Source organism: Symphalangus syndactylus, chromosome Y (genome assembly GCF_028878055.3).
Source record: "Symphalangus syndactylus isolate Jambi chromosome Y, NHGRI_mSymSyn1-v2.1_pri, whole genome shotgun sequence".
Taxonomy (NCBI): Eukaryota; Metazoa; Chordata; class Mammalia; order Primates; family Hylobatidae; genus Symphalangus; species Symphalangus syndactylus.
In genome coordinates, this window is record NC_072448.2 from 17,632,299 (window position 1) to 17,654,771 (window position 22,473).

Genomic DNA, 22,473 nt, shown 5'->3' on the forward strand with positions numbered 1-22,473 from the left:
AGTCAGGAAAAGAAGACTAAAGTGTGGGGGCAACATCCCACCCAGCATCAATACCTCCCACTCCCATTAGGCTCCGGGTATGAAAGCCATCAAATTGAGTTTGTCAGGATGGCCCCAATTTGCACTCCAATGTTTCCTGCACTTTGTAGTACTCCCACAAGAACACAGGGCCATGGTGTGGACTTCTTGTGAAATTAAGAGAATGCTGGGATGCAACTAGAAGCAACTTCTGTGTCATCTTTCACATTTTTTGCAGGTGAAGGTGTGGGACCCCATCCACCCATCATCAAATTGTATCCCTACCCCTATCTAAACTTCTTCCTGCTCACACTCTCTGTCCCATGGTGAAATCCAAAGATGATGGAGGAGTGTTCTCTCATGACATGAAGCAACTACTCAGCTGGGAACCCAACTCAAGGTAAATTCAAGGGGCCGGCAGACAAGACTGTTAGTATTTCTTCTTTGGTTTGCCACAGGACAATAAAACACTGGAAGATGTCTGTTCTTGGATGTGGTGTACTCTTCTTCCTCTAAAAGAGAGGATTTTCATTGGAGGGGAGGCAATTTTGACCCTGAGACTAAAAACAAAAACAGAAGTGCTCAAGTGCATTAGCCACACAACTTTAAGCACACGTGTGCACACACACACAAACGGAGACATCCAAAGTTCGCAGCACTCCCACAGAAATATACAGCCCATCAGCCTCTGATGCTGTGTGGTTCTGCAGGAAGCCCTATGTAAGAGAGAGCAACCCTCCCAAGACTCAGCAGCTGGGTGTAAGTGAGGTAGGCAGGTCCTTGACCTCACTGCCTCCCTTCATGCTAAGCCTCACTAATGCTTTCTGGGAAAGGAAAGAACCACGACAAAGGCAAGTTCAATATGTTGCAGTGTTCTCAAACCTCAAACTGGCCTCTTATGGGGGCAGATGAGATTGAGACAATGTCTCAGAGGACGTCTGTGGAAATTGCAAGCTTGAAAATGGTGTTCATTAGTGCTGTTTAGGGGTATTGTGGACCCTGGATGAAACCAAAGAAAAATTAAGCCTCTTCTGAGCAAATGAGCTTACTGGTGCTAGAATAAAAGCAATATTCAAAGATTCCTGTCAGAGAACCCAAAGCCTCCTGCAAATTGCAAACACCCTCAGCCTGCACAACAAAACAAAGACCCACAATCTGGAGTGAAGTCAGCCTAACTGAAGTCACTTTTACTCCCTGAAATCTCTGGCAGCCAAAATATCTGTGAAGAAAGGCAGTCCCATCCAGCAACAGCACAATGAAAGACCCCCTCCCCAATGGGAAAAGACATGCAGATGCACTGAAACAGAGCCTAGATTACCAGGTAAGAGCTAGAAATGGCTGCCTGCTTCTCACACTACAGGAATCATGCAGCCCTCTGATAGAAGTGGGAGAAAAAGAGTTTCCTTTTTGGCCGCTGGAATGGAAATTTATGGTTTTAAAAGCATCATAGCTGCCCAGTCATTAAACTGCCACAGTGCTTAGAAGGACACCATCACACAATGGATTCCCATGAGGGTCGTCCCCCGTGAAGTGGAAATGATTATTGTGGAAGATGTTGAGGAAGACCAAGGAAACCCTAGGCCAATGAGTAACATAGAAGTCAGAAAAAGAAGATACAAGTATGGAGGCCACTTCTGACCCAGGATTACCCATTCTACTTCCATTTGACTCCCAAAATGAAAGCCCTCAAATATGGAGATTGCCAGGTTGGCCCCAGTTTGTACTCCAAATGTCCCCTGCACGTTGTAATATTCCACCTGAACATGGGGCCATTGTGGGCTGCTTGTGCAATGAAGATAATGTGGGGATGCAGTTGGAAGCAACTTCTGTGTCATTTGTTTTCACTTTTATTGCAGGTGAAGTTGTGGGACCCCATTTACCGCTCACCAGATTGTATTCTCACTGATATCTGACCTCATTTTTACTCACACTCTATGTCACAAGATGAAATCCTAAGATGATGGATGAATGCCCCCTCATGACATGAAGCACCAGCTTGGCTGGGAAGCAAATTCAAGGTAAATTCAAGGGGCACTATGGACACAACTTCTAGCGTCTATCCCTGGTTTGGTGTCCGGACAATGAAACACTGGAAGATGCCTGTTTTTTGGTGTGGTGGGCTTCTCTTCTTTCTAGAAGAGTGTCTTTTTTTTTCTTTTTTGTTGCAGGGGGAGGTGATTGGGATGCCAGCAGCTCTTGCCCCTCCTCCCAATTCATTACGGATTCATGATCCACAGAAATTAAAGAACATGGAGCCCCACAGCCCAAACAAAGCCATAGAGACAAGCCCCCAAAAGTTTGGGAGAGTCAAAAAAAGGAAGTGCTGGAGTGTGTTAGCCACACTTCTTTAAGCAGACTCCACTTACAAGCACACAAACATACACACAAGACAAACAATGCCACATCCGTATGCAGACATGCAACACCTGCAACACTCCCAGAGAAACACACAGCATGGCAGCTCCTGAGGCTGCCTGGTTCTGCAGGAAACACCACCTGAGAGACAGCAGCCCCAAGGAACACAGCAAGTCAAGTGTGGAGGTCACATCCCACTGAACATCAGTCCATTTCACTCCCATTTGGCTCCACGTATAAAAGCCATCAAAACAGAAATTTTCCAGGATGGCCTCAATTTGCACTCCAAATATTCCTTGCATGTTAATGGCGTGTACTACTTGTGCAACTGAGAAAATGCAATGATGGGGTTGGAAGCATCTTTCATGTCACCTGTGTTTATTTTTATTGCAGGTGAAGTTGAGAGACCCCATCCACTCCTCACCAGATTGTATCTTCACCCATATATGTCCTTATTGCTGATCATCCTCTGAGTTTCTGGATGAAATCCCATGACAATGGATGAGTGTCTCCCTCAATGACAACATGACTATCAGCCACAATGTGAAGCACCTGCTGAGCTGGGAACCAAATTCGAGGTAAACTCAAGGGGACCTGTGGATATGACTGCTAATGTCCTTCCACAGGAAAATAAAACACTGGGAGTTTTGTTGTTGTTGTTGTTGTTGTTGTTTTTTCTTGTGTGTGTGTGTGTGTGTGTGTGTGTGTGTGTTGTGCTCCTCTTCTCTCTGGAATAGTGGTTTTTCTTGCAGGGAGAGGTTATTTGGATGCCAGCAGTTTTTGGCCCACCTCTCATTCACTGTGGAATCATATTCCACTGAAAAATAAAGAACATGGAGCCTGCCGTCCCAAGCAAAGCCACACAGACTGGCCACCAAAAAGTTGGGGGACTCAGAAAAAAGAAGCACTGAAGTTTATTAGCCACACTGCTTTAAGCAAACTCCATTACAGGCAAAGACACATCACACACATACTCACAAACAATGCCACTCACACACGCAGAAATACAACACTCTCAACCCTCCCACTTAAATACACAGCCTGGTAGCTCCCGAGGCTGTGTGGTTCTGCAGGATGCCCCACCTAGGAGGTATCAACCCCGGCAAACATGGGCAGGCTGTACTTAGTAATCACAGACGGAGAAGTTTCAAAAAGACTCACCCCTACAATATCGAGGCAGAAATGAAGAATCCTGCAGATCATTTGGTAACCTTACGGATTTCACAATTTATTCCTGGGGCTCTGCTTTACATTTCTTTAGGCTTGCTGATGTCTCTCCTCTCCTAAGATCATTTGAATATTCCATGGATTCCACAGAGGAGACAGATGAGAGTCCACAGCTGACACATGGAGGACTGCTTTTTTACCAAGATGCAGGAACTTGTCACTAGGCAACAGTGACATTCATTGTGATGCAAGCCAAAGTCTCCAATCAGGCCTGTTGCTCTGAGACTACCGCATGCATATTTGTGATGAAGGCTCTTGTGCCTGGCTGTCAGAGTTGTCAGACTGCCTAAGCAAGGTAAAATGGTACATGCAGAGTCACCCTGGTATGGAGAAAAATGTTGGCTGTGAAAAACCACTGTGGGACCCTAACATTCTTGATCTCAGGACCCCTTCAGGCTGTCTCCATGATAGGGTCCCACTGAAGGAGAAGACATTTCTAGACTGTCAGTTTTTCACTGAAAAATGCTCTTCTGATTCCATTCCTGAAAGAGGTTTTGTGTAAGAATCGCATTCCATGGGTTTTGGAACATAGTCTGCTGTGTTATTGAAGTCTCTTTCGGTGATAGAAACATACCTGACACCCCAGAGGCAGGTGTCAGAGAAAGATAGCCGGACTTCTGACCTCATTTCCTCCCTTCATCCTTGGCCTCAGAGAGACCCTCTGGGAAAGGCAGGAACAATGACAAAGGAATGTGCAAGGTGGAGCAGTGTTCTGCAACCTTGGTCTGGCCTCTCATGTGTGCATATGAGGTTGAGACAGTCTTTCAATCCATCTGTTGTCATGACCAGCTTGAAAAGCTTGTTCTGTAGTGCAGTTGATAGCCACTGTAGATTCCTCATGAAAGCAAACAAAAATCAAGGCTCACCTTAGAGCATGAGCTGCCTTGTGCTGGAGTCCAAGCAATGTTCAGTGATTCCTTTCAGATAACCCAAAAGTCTCCTGCAAAGTGAAAACAACCTCAGCACCCACTACGAGACAATGATCCACATTCTGGGTAGCAGCCAGCCTACCCAAAATTCCTTTTGTCTCTGAAATCTCTGGAAGCTACATAAAACATAGTGAGAGGCAGTCTCATCCAGCAACAACATAATAAATGAGCCCTTCCACAATGAGAAGGCTGTGCAGATGAAACAAAACAGACATAAGATTGACAGGCAAAAGTCAGATATGGCTGCCTTATTCTCATTTTACAGGAAACATATAAGCCCTCTCATAAGTGACAGAACGAGTTTTCTTGTTGGCGGATGTAATGGGAATTTATGATTTTAAAAGAAATACAGCTGCCCAACCATTTAAAAGTGACAGTGTTTGGAGGAAACACTCACAATAGATTCCCATGAGGGTCCTTGTCCATGAACTGGGAAACATTTAGTATGAAAGCCATTGAACCAGTCCCAGGAAACCCCAAGCCAACAAGGAACATGGAAGTCAGGAGAAGAAGAGGCAAGTGTGGAGGCCAAATCCCACCAAGCATCAATCCATTCCACTCTTATTTTGCTCCAAATATGAAAGCCCTCAAATAAGGTGTTTTCGGGGATAGCCCCAATTTGTACATTAAATGTTCCTTGCATGTTGCAGTACTCCCACCAGAACACTAGTCCATCGTGTGGGACTGTTTGTGCAATTAAGAGAATACGGAGATGGAGTTAGAAGCAACTTCTGTGTTATCTGTCTTCATTTTTTTTGCAAGTGAAGTTGCTGGACACCATCCACCCCTCTCCAGGTTGTATCTTTACCCCTATGTGACCTTATTGCTGCTCACAATAGATGTCCCAGAATGAAATCCCAAGAAGATTTAGGAGTGTCCCCTCACATCGTGAAGCACTTGCTAAGGTAGGAACCAAATTCAAGGTGAATTCAAAGGCCCTGCAGTCAGAATTGCTAGTTTCTCTCCTTAGGTCAGCCACAGGACAATGAAACACTGGGAGAGGTCTGTTTTTCTGGTGTGGTGTGCTCCTCTTCTTCCTAGATGAGTGGCGTTTTTGCAAAGGGAGGTCATTTGGACACCGGCGGTTCTCGGCCCGCCTCACAAATCTTTGTGGACTCATAATCAACAGAAGAATAAAGAACACAGAGCCTCACAGCCCAAGAAAAGCCACAAAGACAGGCCACCAAAAAAAATGGGGAACTCAAAAAAAGAAGTGCTGAAGTACATTAGCCACGTTCCTTTAAGCAGACTCCACTTTCAGGCACACACAAACAGACTCACAATGCCACAAACACTCAGACATAGAACACTCACAACATACCACATAAACACACAAACCTGCAGCTCCTGAGGCTGTGGATTTCCACTGGAAGCCCCACCTGAGAGACAGCAACCCCAGGAAGCAGGGAAGCTGTACCTAGACATCACAATGGAGCAAGTTTCAAAAAACTCACACTTAACATCTCGGGAGGCCTGAGGAATCGGTCAGATCTTTTTGGATTCTTAGGGATTTCATGGTGTATAGTTCTGTGGCTGTGCTTGAGGCTTCTTTAGACTGGCTTATGTCTTCCCTCTCCTACGATCATGGGACTATACCATGGATCGTGGTACTATACCATGGGACTATACCATGGGTTGTTTTCCTTGACCTGCAAAACATTTAGTGTGGAAGTCATTGAGTCTGACCCAGGAAGCCCTAGGCTGATTAGAAACATGAAAGTAAAAGAAGAAGCAAGTGTATAGGCCACATCCCACCCAGCATCATTCCATTCCACTCCCATTTGGCTCCGGGTATGAAAGTTCTCAAACACCATGCCACAGTGTTGACTGCTTGTCTAATTAAGGTAATGGGGGGATGGAGTTGGAAGCACCTTCTGTGTCATCAGTCTTCAAATTTTTTTTCAGGTTAAGTTATGAGTCCCCTTCCACCCCTCACCAGATTATATCCTCATTTCTATCTGACCTTATTGCTGCTCAAATTCTATGTACCAGGATAAAATCCGAAGACGATGTATGAGTACCCAGTCATGATATGAAGCACCTGCTTAGGTGGGAACCGAATTCAAAATGAATTCAAAAGTCTCTGTAGACAGGACTGCAAGTGTTTCTCCCTGGGTTGGCTGCAGAACAATGAAACACTGGGACATGTCTGTTCTGGGATGTTGTGTACACCTCTTGTTTCTAGAACCGTGATTTTTTTTTTTTTTTTTGCAGGTGTAGATGATGTGGACACCAGCGAGTCACAGTCAGCATCCAAATTCACTGTGGATACATGATCTACAGAAAAATTAAAGAACAGGGAGCCCCACAGCCCAAGCAGAGCCACACAGACAGGCCACTTAAAGCTTAAAGTTTGGGAGACTCAAGAACAAGAATCATTGCAGTGAGTTAGCCACATTTCTTTAAGCAGACTCCACTTCCAGGCACTCATGCACATGCACAGACACACACACACACACACACACACACCCAAAGGCACAAAGCCACACCCAAACACGGACATCCATGACTCACAACACTCTTAGAAAAACACAGCCCAGCAGCTTCTGCGGTTGTGTGGTCCTGTAGGAAGATACACCTGGGAGACAGGAATTCTGATGAACACAAGAGGGCTGTGACTAGAAATCACAGAGGAGCAAGTTTTGAAAAGACTCATCTCTACAACGACTAGGTAGACCTGAGCCATCCTACAGATCCTTTTGAAATATTAGTGTTTTTATGATTTATTCCTGGGGCTCTGCTGATGTTTCATCAAGATGGCTTATGTCTGCCCTCTCCTAGGATCATGCAACTATCCCATGGATCCCATAGAGGAGACAGGTGAGAGTCCACAGCCAAGGTACCTTCACGGAGGTCTTCCTCCCTCAGTCACAGGGACTTGTCGCTAGGCAACGGTGACATTCATTTTTACTTTAGCCAGAGCTCACAATCAGGCCTGGTGCCCTGAGACTATTGCATTTGCACTAGTGAAGCAGGTTCTGATGCCCACCTATCAGAGCTGTCTGCCTGCCTAAGCAGAGAAAAATTTTACAGGCTGAGGTGGCTTGGCATTGTGAAAAAGCCTGCCTGCGAGAACCCACTATGGGATCCTTAAAATATTGACCTTAGGGATCCTTCTGGCCATCTCCATCATTAGTTCCCCCTACAAAAGGAGGCATTTTGAGACTGTGAAGTGGTAGCTCAAAAATGCTTTTCAGACTCCATTTCTGAAAAACTCTGCTTGCAAGAATCAAGTCCCATGAAGATTGGAATTTGCTTTGGTTTGTTGTTGTGGGTTTTTTGGCTGTTGGAATTATATTTGAGACCCCAGAGGTGGGAGTCAACAAAAGATGGCTGGGCTCTTGGCCTTACTGCCTTTCTTCATCCTAGGCCTCACAGCGCTCATCTGTGAAAGGCAGAAAACTCTCCGGGAAAGGCAGGAAGCACCACAAAGTCAAGCCCAATGTGGAGCAGTGTTCTTACATTTCAGACTGGCTTCCCATGGATGCAGATGGCTGTCTGTGGTAATGCGAAGCCGAGAACAGTGTCCAGTAGCGCTGTTGAGGGGCACTGTGGATTCCCCATGAAAGCAAAGACAAATTCAGCCTTGCCTGAGAGAATCAACTGTCTTTTGCTAGAGTCCAAGCAATGTTCAATGATTCTTGTCAGAGAACCCAAAAGCATCCTGCAAACAACCTCAGATAGGACATTGAGTCCAGGAACCACAATGTGGAGGGTGCCAGCCTACCCAAAGTCCCTTTTGCTCCTGAAATTCCAATCAGGCAATAAATCTGTTATTAGAGGCAGCCCCATCCAGCAACATCCCAATGAAAAACCCTTTACACCATGTGAAAGGGCATGTAGATGCAGTAAAACAAGACTCTAGATTACCAGGCAAAAACCAGAAATTGTTGTCCTCTTTTCATCCTACAGGAATCATGTACTCCTTCAATAGAAGTGGGAGAAAAGAGTTCCAAAAAGGAAAACAGGCAGCTATAACAGGAATTATGCTTTTAAAAGTATCACACATGCTCAATCATTAAAAAGTGAGAATATTTAGAAGGAAAAACTCCTGCAATGGATTTCTATGAGGGTTGTCCTCTGTGAACTGTTAATTGCTTAGTGTGGAAGATGTGAAGTGAGACCCAGGAAACCCTGGGCCTACAAGGAACATGGAGGTCGGAAAAAGAAAAGTCAAATGTGCAGTGTACATCTCACTCAGTATCAATACATTACACTCTCATTTGGCTTGGTATATAACAGCTCTCAAATTGGGAGTTTGCCAGGGAGGCCCCAGTTTGCATTCCAAATGTTTTCTGCACATTGCGTACTCTTAACTGAACACTGGACCATGATGTTAACCACTTGTTCAATTAAGGGAATGTGGGAATGTGGGTGGAAGCACCGTCTGTGTCATCAGTCTTCACTTTTTTGCAGATGAAGTTGTGGGACCCCATCTACCCCTCACCAGATTGTATCCTCCCTGCTTTCTGACCTTACTGCCACTCACACTTTATGTACCACGATGAATTCTAAGGTGATGGAGGAGTTCCCCCTCAAGATGTGAAGCATGTGATCAGCTGGGAATTGAATTTGAAGTACATTGATGGGGCCCTGCAGACATGACTGCTAATGTCTTTTCCTGGGTTGGCCACAGGACAATTAAACACTGGTAGATGTTTGCTTTTTGGTGTGGTGTGCTCCTCTTCCTTCTAGAAGAGTGGCTTTTTCTTGCAGGCAGAGAGGGTTAGGACACCTCCAGGTCTTGACATGCTTCCCAGTTCACTGTGGATTCATGATTTACAGAAAAGTAAAGAAAAGGGAGCCTCGCAGCCCAAGGAGAGCCACACAGACATGCCACCAAAAGGTTGAGACACTCAAAAAAGAAGCGCTGAAGTGCATTAACCCCATTCCTTTAAAGAAACCCTACCTACAGCCACACACACACACACACACAAACACACAATGCCACAAAAACAAGCAGAAATCCAACACTCTCAACACTGCCACAGAAACACAATGCCCAGCAGCTCTTGAGGCTGTGTGGTTATGCAGTAAGTCCCATTTAGGAGAGAGTAACACTGGGAAAGACAGGAAGGCTCTACCTAGAAATCACAGTGGGGCAAGATTCGAAAAGACTCACCCATACAACTCTAGGCAGGCCTGAGGAAACTGCTTTTTTGACTCCATTCATGAAAGAGGCTGTGTGCAGAAATCAAGTCCCATGTGTATTGGAATACAGTCTGGTGAGTCGTTGAGGTATCTTTGGGTGATGGAATCATACCTGAGACTCAGTAGGTGGGTGTCAGCGAAGGGTTGTCAGGCCCTTGACCTCACTGCCTCCCTTCATCCTGGCCCTCACAAGTGCTCTCTGGGAAAGGCAGGAACCACGACAAAGACAAGTCCAATATATAGCAGTATTCTCAGACCTCGAACTGGCCTCTCACTGGTGCAGATGATGCTGAGACAGTGTCTCAGAGGATGTCTGTGGCAATTCCAGGCCTTAAAAGTGTGTTCATTAGTGCTGTTGAGAAGCACTCTGGATCCTGCATGCAACCAAAGAAAAATTAAGGCTCATCTGAGCAAATGAGCTTACTTGTGCTAGAGTCCAAGCAATATTCAAAGATTCATGTCAGATAATCCAAAGCCTCCTGCAAAATGCAAACAACCTCAGCACCCATAGTGAGACAATGACCCACTATCTGGAGCACAATCAGCCTACCTGAAGTCGCTTTTGATCTCTGAAGTTTCTGGCAGCTAAATAATCTGTGGGGCAAGGCAGTCCCATCCAGCAACAGTCCAATGAAAGAGACTTTCCAAAATGAGAAGTTTATGCAGATGAAATGAAACAGAGGCTGGATTACTAGCCAAAGCCAGTCATGACAGCCTGCTTCCAATCCTACAGGAATTGTGCAGCCCTCTGATAGAAGTGGCAAAGCAAGTTTACATGTTTGCGGCTGTAATGGGATTTTACTGTTTTAAATGTATCAAAGCTGCCCAGTCATTAAAATGTGACAGTGTTTAGAAGAAAACACTCATGCAATGGAGTCCCATGAGGATCATTCTATGTTAACTTTGCAACGTTTAGTGTTAAAGTCGTTAAGCCAGAACCAGGAAATCCTGAGTGGATGAGGAACATGGAAGTCAAGAAAATAAGGCATAACTGTAAAGGCCATATCCCACCCATCATCAATGCATTCCACTCCCATTGTGCTCCAATTGTGAAAGCCCTCAAATCAGGAGTTTGCCAGGATGGCACCGATTTGTGCTCCAAATATTCCTTGCACGTTGGAGTACTCTGACCTGAACACCAGGCCATGGTGTAAACTGCTTGTACAATTAAGGGAAAGAGGGGATGAAGTTGAAAGAAACTTCTGTGCTATCTGTCTTAATTTTTCTTTCAGGTGAAGTTGTGGACCCCATCCACCCCCTCACTAGATTGCATCCTAACCCCTCTGTGACCTTACTGATGCTCACACTCTATGTCCCAGGATGAAATCCCAAGACAATGGAGGAGTGCCCCCTCATAATGTGAAGCACCCGCTTGCTGGGGAACTGAGTTCCAGGTATATTCAAATGGCCCTGCAGGCAGGACTACTACTATCTCTTCTTGAGTTGGCTCCTGGACTGTGAAACACTGGGAGATGAGTTTTTTGGTGTGGTGTACTCCTCTTTTTTCTAGAAGAGTGTCTATTTTTGCACAGGGTGGTTGTTTGGACACCGATGGGTTTCAGCACACCTCCCACTTCACTGTAGATTCATCATCCACAGAAAATTAGAGAACAAAGAGCCATGGAGCCAAGGCAGAGGCACAAGGATGGGCCACCAAAAGTTTGGGAGACTTAAAAAAAAAGAGCTGAAGGCATTAGCCATATTTCTTTAAGAGAACTCCACATACGGGCACACACACAGAGAGAGACACACACACAATCACACAAGGCCACACACACACATGCAGTCATGCAAGATTTGCCACAATCCCACAGAAACACACAGCTTGGCATCTTCTGAGGATGCATGGTTCTGTAGGAAGCCCAACCTGGAAGAAAGGAACCCTGGGGAACACAGGCAGGCTTTTCCTAGAAATCACAGTGTGACAATTTTTGATATAATGCATCCTAAAACCTCTAGGCAAGCCTGAGGCATTGTGTAGATGATTTTGGATGCATAGGGATTTTGCTGTTTATTTCTGGGGCACTGCTTGATGTTTCTTCAGCCAGGCATACATCTGCCCTCTCCTAGGATCATGGAATTATTCCATGGATCTCAAAGAGAAGACAGGGGAGAATCCATCACTGATGAAAGTCTCAGGAGGTCTCCTCCACTGAGCTGCAGGAACTTGTGACTAGGCATAGGTGGCATACATTGTGACTCTAGCCAGAGCTCACAGCTCAGGCCTGGAGCCCTGAGACAAGCTCATGAGCATTCACAAAGTCGGATCTGTCACCCAGCTGTCAGAGCTGTCAGACTGCCTAAACAGTGGAAAATGGTACAGGCAGAGCTGGCCTGGTATCAGAAAATAGGCTGCTGCAATAACCCACTGCAGGACTCTAAAAGTCTCCACCTTAGCACCCCCTCAGGACAACTCTGTGGTAGGTTCTCGTTGGAGGAAGAGGTGTTTCAGGATTCTGGGGAGGTCCCTGGAAACTATTCTTCCAACTCTTATCTGGAAAGAGTCTGTGTGCAAGAATTGGGTCCCATGGGGATTGGAATATAGTCTGGTGAGTTGTTGAGGGGACTTTAGGTGAAGGAATCATACCTGAGACTCCAGAGGTGGGCTTCAGTGTAAAATGGTCAGGCCCTTAACCTCACTGCCTCCCTTCATCCTGTTCCTTGCTGCCACTCTCTAGGAAATCCAGGAACACTGACAATAGCAAGTCTAAGGTGGAGCAGTGTTCTCACCCTTGGGAAAGGCCTCTTACAGGTGCTGATGAGGTTGAGACAATGTCTCCATTGCCCTCTGTGGTGACTGATCCAATAGTGCTGTTGAGAAACACAGTGGACCCCACATGAAAAAAAATAATAATAATAATCAAAACTCGCCTGAGAGAATGAGATGATTTGTGCTAGAGTCCTAGCAATGTTCCAAGATCCCTTTCAGAGGACCCAAAATCCTCCTGCAAAGTGCAAACAGACTCAGCCACCACATCAAGAACATAACCCACAACCTGGAGTACAAAAAGCCTATTCAAAGTCCTCTTGCTCCGTAAAATTTCTGGTAGCTAAAAGATCTGTGGCAAAAGTCAGTCTCATCCAACAACATCTTAATGAAACACATCCTCCACAATGAGAAAAGACATGCAGATGAAATAAAATCAAGCCTAGATTGCCAGCCAATAGCCAGACACAGCTGTCTGCTTTTCCTGCAACAGGAATAATGTAGCACATCAAGAGGAGAGGGAAAATAAGAATTTCCTTGTTGGCAGCTGTAATGGGAATTTATGCTGTTAAAAGTATCACAGCTGCCCAGTCATAAAAACATGGCAGTGTTTACAAGAAACACTCATGTAATGGATTTCTATGAGAATCATCTTCCATGAAGTGGGAAACTTTTAGTGTGGAACATGTGGAACCAGACCCAGGAAACCCTAGTGTGGAGAGCAATATGGAAGTCAGGAAAAGAAGAGACAATTGTAGAGGCCACATATCACCTAGCATCAAACCATCCCGCTCCCATTTCTCGCTGGGTTTGAAAGCCTTCATATCGAGAGTTTGTCATGATGGCTCCAGTTTGCACTCCAGATGTTCCCTGTACGTTGGAGTACTCCCACATGAACACCAGGCCATAGTATGGACTGCTTGTGCAATTAAGAGAATCTGAGGTGGCAGTTGAAAGCACCTTCTGTGTCATGCATCTTCTTTTTACAGGTGAAGTTGTGGGGCAGCATCCACTCCTCACCAGATTGTTTTCTCACTCCTATCTGACCTTATTGCTGCTCACACTCTAATGCAAAATGAAATCCTAAAATGATGCAGGAGTGCCCTCTCAAGATGTGAAGCACCGGCTTGGCTGGTAACCACATTCGAAGTAAATTCAAGAGGCCCTTCCTCGTTTTTTTGTTTTTTTTTGTTTTTTTTTGTTTTTGTAGAGACAGAGTCTTGCTTTGTTGCCCAGACTGGTCTTGAACTTCTGGCCTCAGGTGACCCTCTGGGCCTCCCAAAGCACTGGGTTTACAAGCATGAGCCACCATGCCAGGACTAATATCTCTGATTTTTTTTAATTGTTTTTAAAATAATGAGACCGAGTTTCACCATGTTGCCCAGACTGTTCTCAAACTCCTAGGCTCAAATGATCCATCCACCTTGGCCTCCCAAAGTGCTCAGGTTACAGGTGTGAGCCACTGTGCCCAGCCAGCATATCGAATTTTTGACAAGCAGACTTTTGGTACGCGATTTACCTAAGTTGTGTAAAGTTATATTCAACGTTATCTCTCTTCTACAAATTAAGAAAACAGGGCATCATTAACTTTCCTAAGTGATATATTTAGGGGAAAAATGAATTTAGCAAAGCGGAGGTCTTTTGTGTCCTTTACAGATAGTAAAATGGCATCTAGGAGAATGAGAGGTTGAAAGGAACTGTCATAGATTTGGGGCCAACTGAGGCATGACCATGAGGGACTTAGGCGCTGCTTGCTTTCCCCAGCCAGGTTCAGCTGTGTGGGTGCAGATTCAGACTTGGAGGTGAAATGAAAATAAGAGGGATGTGATGGAGCAAGGCAGGGCAAGGGCCTTGAGCAAACACAAGGAAGAGATTCCAGCAGCTGACAGTCTCATTACAGCTGGCAGGGCAGTCAGTGAAAGCATGAGATGAGGTGGATCATGGGCAGAGAAGCTGGGATGGATGCACTGGTGGCCTCAGCTCAGGAAAGGTGCCAGAGGGAGTGAACAGTGGAGGGGAATGGGATGCATGCCATTTCCATTATGGAAAGGGTGTCACTATTTGACAGGACAGCTCTGGGATATGACCACGGGAGTGAAAGGCTGGGGAGATGACAGGATCACTGGCAGGAAACTGAGAGGCCAATAATTTGGAAATATTATTTACAAAGCTACTGATATAACCAAGGACAGGCAAGTGTTAGAGAAAGTGGCAATGATTCAGAAAGTGAAATCTCCAAGGAAGAATATTTGTACCGAGGCTTTGGTAGATGAAGGTAACCACAAGGTGTGGGGGAAACAGTTTGTCATGAGAAGGAGGGAGAATGTTCCAGGAAAGCAGCAATGACTGGCAGAAAAGACATTCATCTCACCCACCCCACCCTCAAGCTCACAGATATTCAAAAAGCACAGGGAAGAAAACATTACCATTTTGAGAGAACCGTAGGGGAAAGTGTGGTTTCACACAGAGCTGCAAAGTCCAGTGTGGCAGCCACCAACCACATGTGGCTACCGAGCACTTGAAATGTGGCTCCTATGATGAGGGACTGAATTTTTAATTGAATTTAATTCCAATTAACTAAAAAGTGAGACAGTAGAAAATATTTTTCTGTTAATCACAGCTTTATTGGTTTGGTAGGACTTCATTTCACTTTAACGATGAAGCCAAACTAGCCAGGTGCAGTGGCTCACACCTGTAATCCCAACAATTTGGGAAGCCAAGGCAGGAAGATCACTTGAGGCCACGAGTTCAAGACAAGCCTGGGCAACATAGCAAGACCCCATATCTTAAAAAAATATTAGGCCCAGTGCGGTGGCTCACACTTGCAATGCCAGCACTTTGGGAGGCCAAGTCAGGTGGATCAGAGTGCAAGACCAGCCTGGCCAACACGGTGAAACCCCATCTCTACTAAAAATACAAAAATTAGCCAGGGGCAGTGGCACATGCCTGTAATCCCAACTACCCGGGAGGCGGAGGCTGTGGTGAGCCAGGATGGCACCACTGCACTCTAACCTGGGCTACAGAGTGAGACCCCATCTCAAAAATAAATAAACTAATAATAATAAATAAATAATTAGTTGGGCATGGTGGCATGCTTCTGTAGTCCCAGCTACTCAGGAGGCTGAGGTGGAAGGATCCCTTGAGCCCAGTACATCGAGGCTACAGTGAGCTATGACCATGCTACTGCACTCTTGCCTTGGTGACAGAGCAGACGCTGTCTCTAAAAAAAAAAAAAAAAGAAAAAAAAAAAGAAAAGAAAAGAAGGGATCATTTCCATTCTGTCTTCCACCAGAGACCTACACACCACCACTTGTGCTGCCACCATGTCTCTAGTGATCTCTGAGAAGTCCCAGCATATTTTATGAGTACTCAACACCAACATTGATGGGTGTCGGAAAATAGCTTTTGCCACCATTGCCATCAAGGGCGTGTGTTGAAGATCTGCTCCTGTGGTGTTGAGGAAAGCTGACATTGACCTCACTGAGAGGCCAGGAGAACTCACTGAGGATAAGGTGGATGTGTGATCACCACTATGCTGAATCCATGCCAGCCCAAGATCCCAGACTTGTTCTCAAACACACAGAAAGATGTAAAGGATGGAAAATATAGCCAGGACCTGGCCAATGGTCTGGATAACAACCTCTGTGAGAACTTGGAGCAACTGAAGAAGATTTGAGCCTATAGAGGGCTATGCCACTTCTGGGGCCTTCATGTCCCAGGCCAGCACAGCAAGACCACTGGCCGCTGTGGCCATACCATGGGTGTATCTAAGAAGAAATAAGTTTGGCCAGGCATGGTGGCTCACGCCTGTAATCTCAGCACTTTGGGAGGTCGAGGTGGGCGGATCACAAGGTCAGGAGATCGAAACCATCCTGGCTAACACAGTGAAACACCATCTCTACTAAAAATACAAAAAATTAGCCGGGTGTGGTGGCGGGCGCCTGTAGTCCCAGCTACTCGGGAGGCTGAGGTAGGAGAATGGCGTGAACCCAGGAAGCGGAGCTTGCAGTGAGCCAAGATTGTGCCACTGCACTCCAGCCTGGACAACAGAGCAAGATTCCATCTCAAAAAAGAAAAAAACAAGTTTGTAGGCCTTGTGTGTTAATAGTTTATATACCTAAACAAAATAAAATAAAAATTAAAAAATTTAAAAAAAGTCAAACTATCACGTGCTCTACACATAAAATACACACCAGATTTTAAAGACAGTATGGAAGAAAAAAGACATAAAATATCTTTTAACATTTCTATATTTTTTGCATGTTGCAGTGTTTTGGGTTATATAAAATATGTTTTTTGTGTTGGATTTATTGGGCTACATAAAATATATAGTTGAAATTAATTTCACCTGGTTCTTTTTACTTATTTTAATAGTGCTATAGAAAACTTAGCTGGGTGAGGTCGTTCACACCTGTAATCCCAGCACTTTGGGAGGCCAAGGTGAGTGGATCGTTTGAGCTCAGGAATTCAAGAGTACCGTGGGCAACATGGCGAGACCCTATTTCTACAAAAAAATACAAAATTAGCTGGGCATGGTGGCAAGTACCTGTAGTCCCAGCTACTCAGCAGGCTGAAGTGGGAGAATCACCTGACCCTGGGAAGTTGAGGCTACAGTGAGCTGTGATCGTGTCACTGCCACAAAACAAACAAACAAAAAGAAAATTTAGAATACATCTAGGGTTACAGTATACCTCTATTGGGCAGTGCTGGCCTAGAGAAAGAAGATGAAGGGAATGTGTAGAGAGAAGAGGTGGATGAGGACATTTAGCACATAATTCACCAAGCAGCACAGAGGATAGCCTGCACGGGATGGTGAGAGCTGGAAGAAGGGCTCAGAGAGGAAGAAGCACAAATGTATGGGACAAGTGTCTCAGGGCTGAGGGATCTCAGCCTGGAATTTTCGTGGTGCCTGGAATAAGCAGAGATCAGAGTCATAAAGAGGTTAAGTCCTGATTTTCTCAGTGGTGACCAAGTTGTGACCAGAAGCAGGGAGGAGGTCCAGTTCTAGCCAGAGATTCCAATTTATGCTGGAGAAAAGAAATATTTTTAAGGAAGCACCCTACAGGATTTGCTAATGAATCGGAGGTTGTGAATTAAAGTAAAAGAATCAAGGGTGGGCAGGGAGCAGTGGCTCATGCCTGTAATCCCAGCACTTTGGGATGCCGAGGCAGGCAGATCACTTGAGGTCAGGAGTTTGAGGCCAGCCTGGCCAACATGACGAAACCCTGTCTTTACTAAATATACACAAATTAGCCAGGCATGGTGGCACTTGCCTGCAATCCCAGCTACTTGGGAGGCTGAGGCAGGAGAATCGCTGGAATCCAGGAGGTGGTGGTTGCAGTGAGCCAAGATCGTGCCACTGCACTCCAGACTCTGTCTCAAAAAAAAAAAAAGCAAAAATGACTAAAGATTTGACCTGAGCAACTGGAAGGATGGATCACCTGTTATGCGGAAGACTGCAAGTAGAACGTTTGAGAAGAAGGGGTTGCACATGAGTTCATACTGGGATATGTTAACTTTGAGAGACCTGCTAGACCACCTGGTAGATTCTGAGTAGGCAGTTGTCTAATAGGGGTCTGCAGCTCACAGAAGAGATGAGGCTGCAGGTATAAATCTGAGGGTCTATACCACATAGATGGTATTTAAAGCTATGCAACTTGACTTCTGAAATTAAAAGAATTATAGATCAATCCACAGTCATCTCCCTCTCGCTTGCTGAACAACAAAGGCATAACTAACACCCAATTCATTCTTAAGGGTGCATTCTTTTGCAGATGTGTATTCCTATAGGTATTTGGCTCAATCTAATATTACAGTCAATGTGTATGCCCTAGATAAATACCAGCTGACAGAGTATAAGAATTCAGAAGCCAGACTGGGGTTTCTACATTTAATAATGTAGAAACCCTACAGCAGCTGCTCATCAAGAGCTTTCTACCCTCTGCTCACAAGTTGCTCTTGCCTCATTGCAGACATTTCCCTACATACCTAGAATTTTGTTTACCATGAACAGAATGTTGGGTAAGTCTCTTGAGCTGAAACAGTTACACCCCCACAGCTGGGGAAAGCTGTTCCTTCTGCATTAGGCCAAAGGGTGAGCAAGCAATTCTCCCACCTAGACCCACAGCATAGAGAGCCCTGTACAGAAATTACCCAGCAATGCACACTGAAAAAATAAAAAGGTGGTGGGGGGAAATTGCATCAAATGAATCCTTCTTCCCCTTTGTAGTTCCTTGGTTAGCTAAGAAAACAAAAATAAACTCTTCATTATCACCGTTTAACCCTGGACTTGTTCTGCTTTCCACTTCCCTCAGGAAGCCCACACCTCCTGATACAACCCGTACCACGGTTGCCTTCCCCTCCTGGATGTAACAGAGGAGGCATTTAAAAATGGCTCCCAGCCGGCATGGTGGCTCATGCTTAGCACATTAGGAGGCCGAGACAGGAAGACTGCTTGAGGTCAGTAGTTCAAGACAAACCTAGGCAACATATGGAGACCCTGTCCCTATTTTTTTAATGTTAAAAAATTAATTTAATTAAATAAAAATGGTTCCCAAGTCAAAGAGAATAAAGAGCCACAGAAGTTAAGTGTTAGATGGTCATCACTGAATTACTGATTTTACTGATAAGGAAATTGAAACCCAGAGAATTGAACTAACTTGCTCAAGCTCAAAACTGGTTAGGAGCAGATTCAGAACCAGTGCCCTGGGGCTTCCCTACTTTTTTTTTTTTTTTTTGCTTTCTCTTTTAACTTTTGTTATGGAAAATTTCAAACACTTGCAAAGGTAGGCAGAATATATACTCATCACTCAGCTACAATTATAAAAATTACCAACAAGTTGCCAGAATCCTTCTATCTATCCTCTCTTTTTTGTATCGGATTGTTTTAAAGCAAATCCAAGATACTTGAACTTCTATTAAATGGCATGGAAACAAATAAAAGACAAAACACTTTTTAAAATCCAAGATAGTATATCATTTCTCTTGTAAATACTTTAGCATGCTTCTCTAACTGATAAGAATATTTTAAAAAGTAGAACACAAGCCATCAAACACTCAATAAAGCTAACACCCAATAAAGCTAACAACAATCCCTTTAATATCACCTACTATCTCTCCATATTATTTTTTGTTTTGAGATGGAGTCTCGCTCTGTCACTGTGGCTGCAGTGTCATGGTGCGATCTTGGCTCACTGCAACCTCTGCCTCCTGGGTTCAAGCGATTCTCCTGCCTCAGCCTCCCAAGTAGCTGGGACTACAGGCGCACACCACCATGCCCGGCTAATTTTTTGTATTTTTAGTAGAGATGGGGTTTCACCGTGTTAGCCAGGATGCATATTTATTTATCTGATTATCTCAGGAGTATCTTTTTACGATTGGTTTGTTTGAATCAGGAATAGAAAGGTCCATACATTGAATTTGGTTATTATATCTCTTAAGTCTCTTTTTTTCCATAGCAATCTTACATCTCTTTTTGTTTTAATGCCATTGGTTTTTGAAGAGGATGAATCAATTACCTTCTAGAATGTTCTCTGTGCTGAGTTTGGCTTTTTGCTCCCTATGGTGTCATCTGAATCCTATAGTACTCTGTCCCCTGTATTTCCTGTACATTGGAAAGTCAGGTCTAAAGACTTGTTCAGATTCAGCTTTTTAGGGAAGAAGAACTGATAAAAGATATTGTGCTTTTGCTATGGCTACCCATCTGGATGGCTCATTGCTATATTTGGTGATGCTAGGGCCAAATGCTCAGCAGGTTCAGGTGTTGTGAGCCTGATGTCTTCATCATAGAGTTCCCTGTAAACTTTTCACATTGTGGTTCTAGCATCTCCTGATGATCATTATTTACATTCATTGTTTCATTCATGCCTGCAAGATGATTTTTTTTTAAAATTCTGTCATTCCTTTTGATTCTATTATAGAATTCTTCTATAAGGGAAAACTTTCCCTTATCACTGACTTGGTATTTTTGAAATACAGCTGATGCGGGGCACAGTGGCTCATGCCTGTAATCACAGTACTCTGGAAGGTCAAGGTGGGTGGATCGCTTTGAGTCCAGGAGTTCGAGATCAGCCTGGGCAACATGTCAAAACCCCATATCTACAAAAAAATACAAAAGGTAGCCAGGCCTGGTGGTGCATGCCTGTAATCCCAGTTAGTCAGGAGGCTGTGGTGGGAGGATCATCTGAGCCTGTGAAGTCGAGGCTGCAGTGAGCCATGATTGCACCACTGCACTCCAGGTTGGTCAACAGAATGAGCCCCTGAAGAAAGGAAATAAAGGGAAGAAAGGGAAGAAAGATGAAAGAAAGGAAGGGAAGGGAGAAGGAAGGAAGGAAGGAAAGAAGGGAAGGAAGGGAGAGAGAGACAGGAAAGAAGCAAGGTAGCTAATACAGAAAGGCAGGATAAATGCTTGATTCTGTCCCTTTATTTCTCAATTGTCAAACAACTGACCTATTCCCTGGAAAATTCTAGTGGTGACAAATGCAGGGGGTCTTGCTGTTGTTTCATTTTGTAATTTTGTCATTATGATATGTTTCAGTCTATTGTAAACATCTGTTTTGGTGTTAAAACTTGTCCCATCATAGATGAGTCGGTTCGGGGTTCCTTTGACTTCATCCTATTAGTGTTTGATACCTTCCTTGCTTTCGACATGATAAGCGGTCCAGTGCTCACCTCATTCGTGCCCTGCCCTAAACCTGTGAAAATCTACTTTCCTGCTGGTCCAGAGTGACTTATGTGCCATTCCACAGCCTCCCTGTTCCTTGGACTTATTTGGGTCACTGTCGCTGGCAAAGAGCTGTGGTCATTAGAAGTTGATTTTATTAGGCTGTGCACAGTGGGTCACACCTGTAATCCCAGCACTTTGGGAGGCTGAGGCAGGTGGATCACGAGGTCAGGAGTTCGAGATCAGCCTGGCCAACATGATGAAACCCTGTCTCTACCAAAAAACACAAAAATTAGCCGGGCATGGTGGCATGCCTCTATAATCCCAGCTACTTGGGAGGCTGAGGCAGGATAACTGCTTGAACTCCAGAGTTGGAGGTTGCAGTGAGCCGTGATCGCGCCATTGAACTCCAACCTGGGCAACAAGAGCAAGAGCAAGAGTCCATTTGAAAAAAAAAAAAACAACAACTTGGTTTCATTGGCCAAGCATGACAGCTCACGCCTGTAATCCCAGCACTTTGGGAGGCTGAGGCAGGAGGATGGCTTGAGCCCCTGGCATCAAGGCTGCAGTGTACCATGATCATGCCACCTCAGTCCAGCCTGGGTGACAGAGTGAGATCCTGTCTCAGAGAGAGAGAGAGAGATTGAGAGACTGACGCTCAAACAGATAGATTCACACAGGTGGAGGCAGGATTCCAATATATTGCATGTTGCAGCTGTTGAGCTTCATGAGGGGGTAACCACGTGCTCACCACTGAGCCTCCAGTGCCTAGCCATGAGTTGGTGAAATTCTGTCTAGTAGGTATCTCTGCATTATATAAAATCATGAGCAATTCCTTGTGACCCCCAAATAGTGCCCCACAGGGAACCTGGGAACTCAACAATACAATCTATAGCACTTCTCTGCCCATACTTGACCTAGTCCAGTACAGTATTCACTGCCAGTGTCACAGCAAAGGAGTCATAGCTTCTGCATTTTTGGCATCAGTAGTCATTGGCTTCCTTATTTCCTAATGTTTCCCAAACTTAAAAATAATTAGTTACAAGAGGTATAAACATTTTGGGGACTCCTCTTTGAGCCACTCATCTCACTAAGACTTGCTAGTGGAGTTGTTGGTCCAGACTCCACACACTTTGGTGACAACCATGAAATGCTTTCAGAGGGGAAGGTGGGTGGCACGCACCTGTAGTCCCAGCTACTTGCGGGACTGAAGTGGGAGGACTGCCCAACACATGGACATTGGGGAATCTTCCAGGACACACCCACCAATTCCCAGAAGGGACCAGATGGGAATTTATGCATCTCTGGGATATTTCCTAAGACAACAGAGGCTGAGGCAAGGTGCACAAATTCTGTATCTCTGGCAGAGCCCTGCACGTGAAACTGCCTTTGCAAAATTACACAGTCAGATAAATCTGACATAG

At 44.9% G+C, this 22,473-nt stretch overlaps 1 long non-coding RNA gene and 1 pseudogene across 1 annotated transcript; one reads left to right on the forward strand and one right to left on the reverse strand.

Annotated features, from left to right (window-relative positions):
• Window positions 1–301: 301 nt before the first annotated feature.
• On the reverse strand, window positions 302–4,541 carry LOC134736107 (uncharacterized). Its single transcript, XR_010119826.1, has 3 exons — window positions 4,467–4,541; window positions 3,535–3,886; window positions 302–578 (listed from the first exon to the last, which is right to left on the reverse strand). It is a non-coding gene; the product is annotated as an uncharacterized lncRNA (long non-coding RNA).
• Window positions 4,542–15,710: 11,169 nt separating this feature from the next.
• On the forward strand, window positions 15,711–16,168 carry LOC129476765 (small ribosomal subunit protein uS13-like; annotated as a pseudogene).
• Window positions 16,169–22,473: the final 6,305 nt, after the last annotated feature.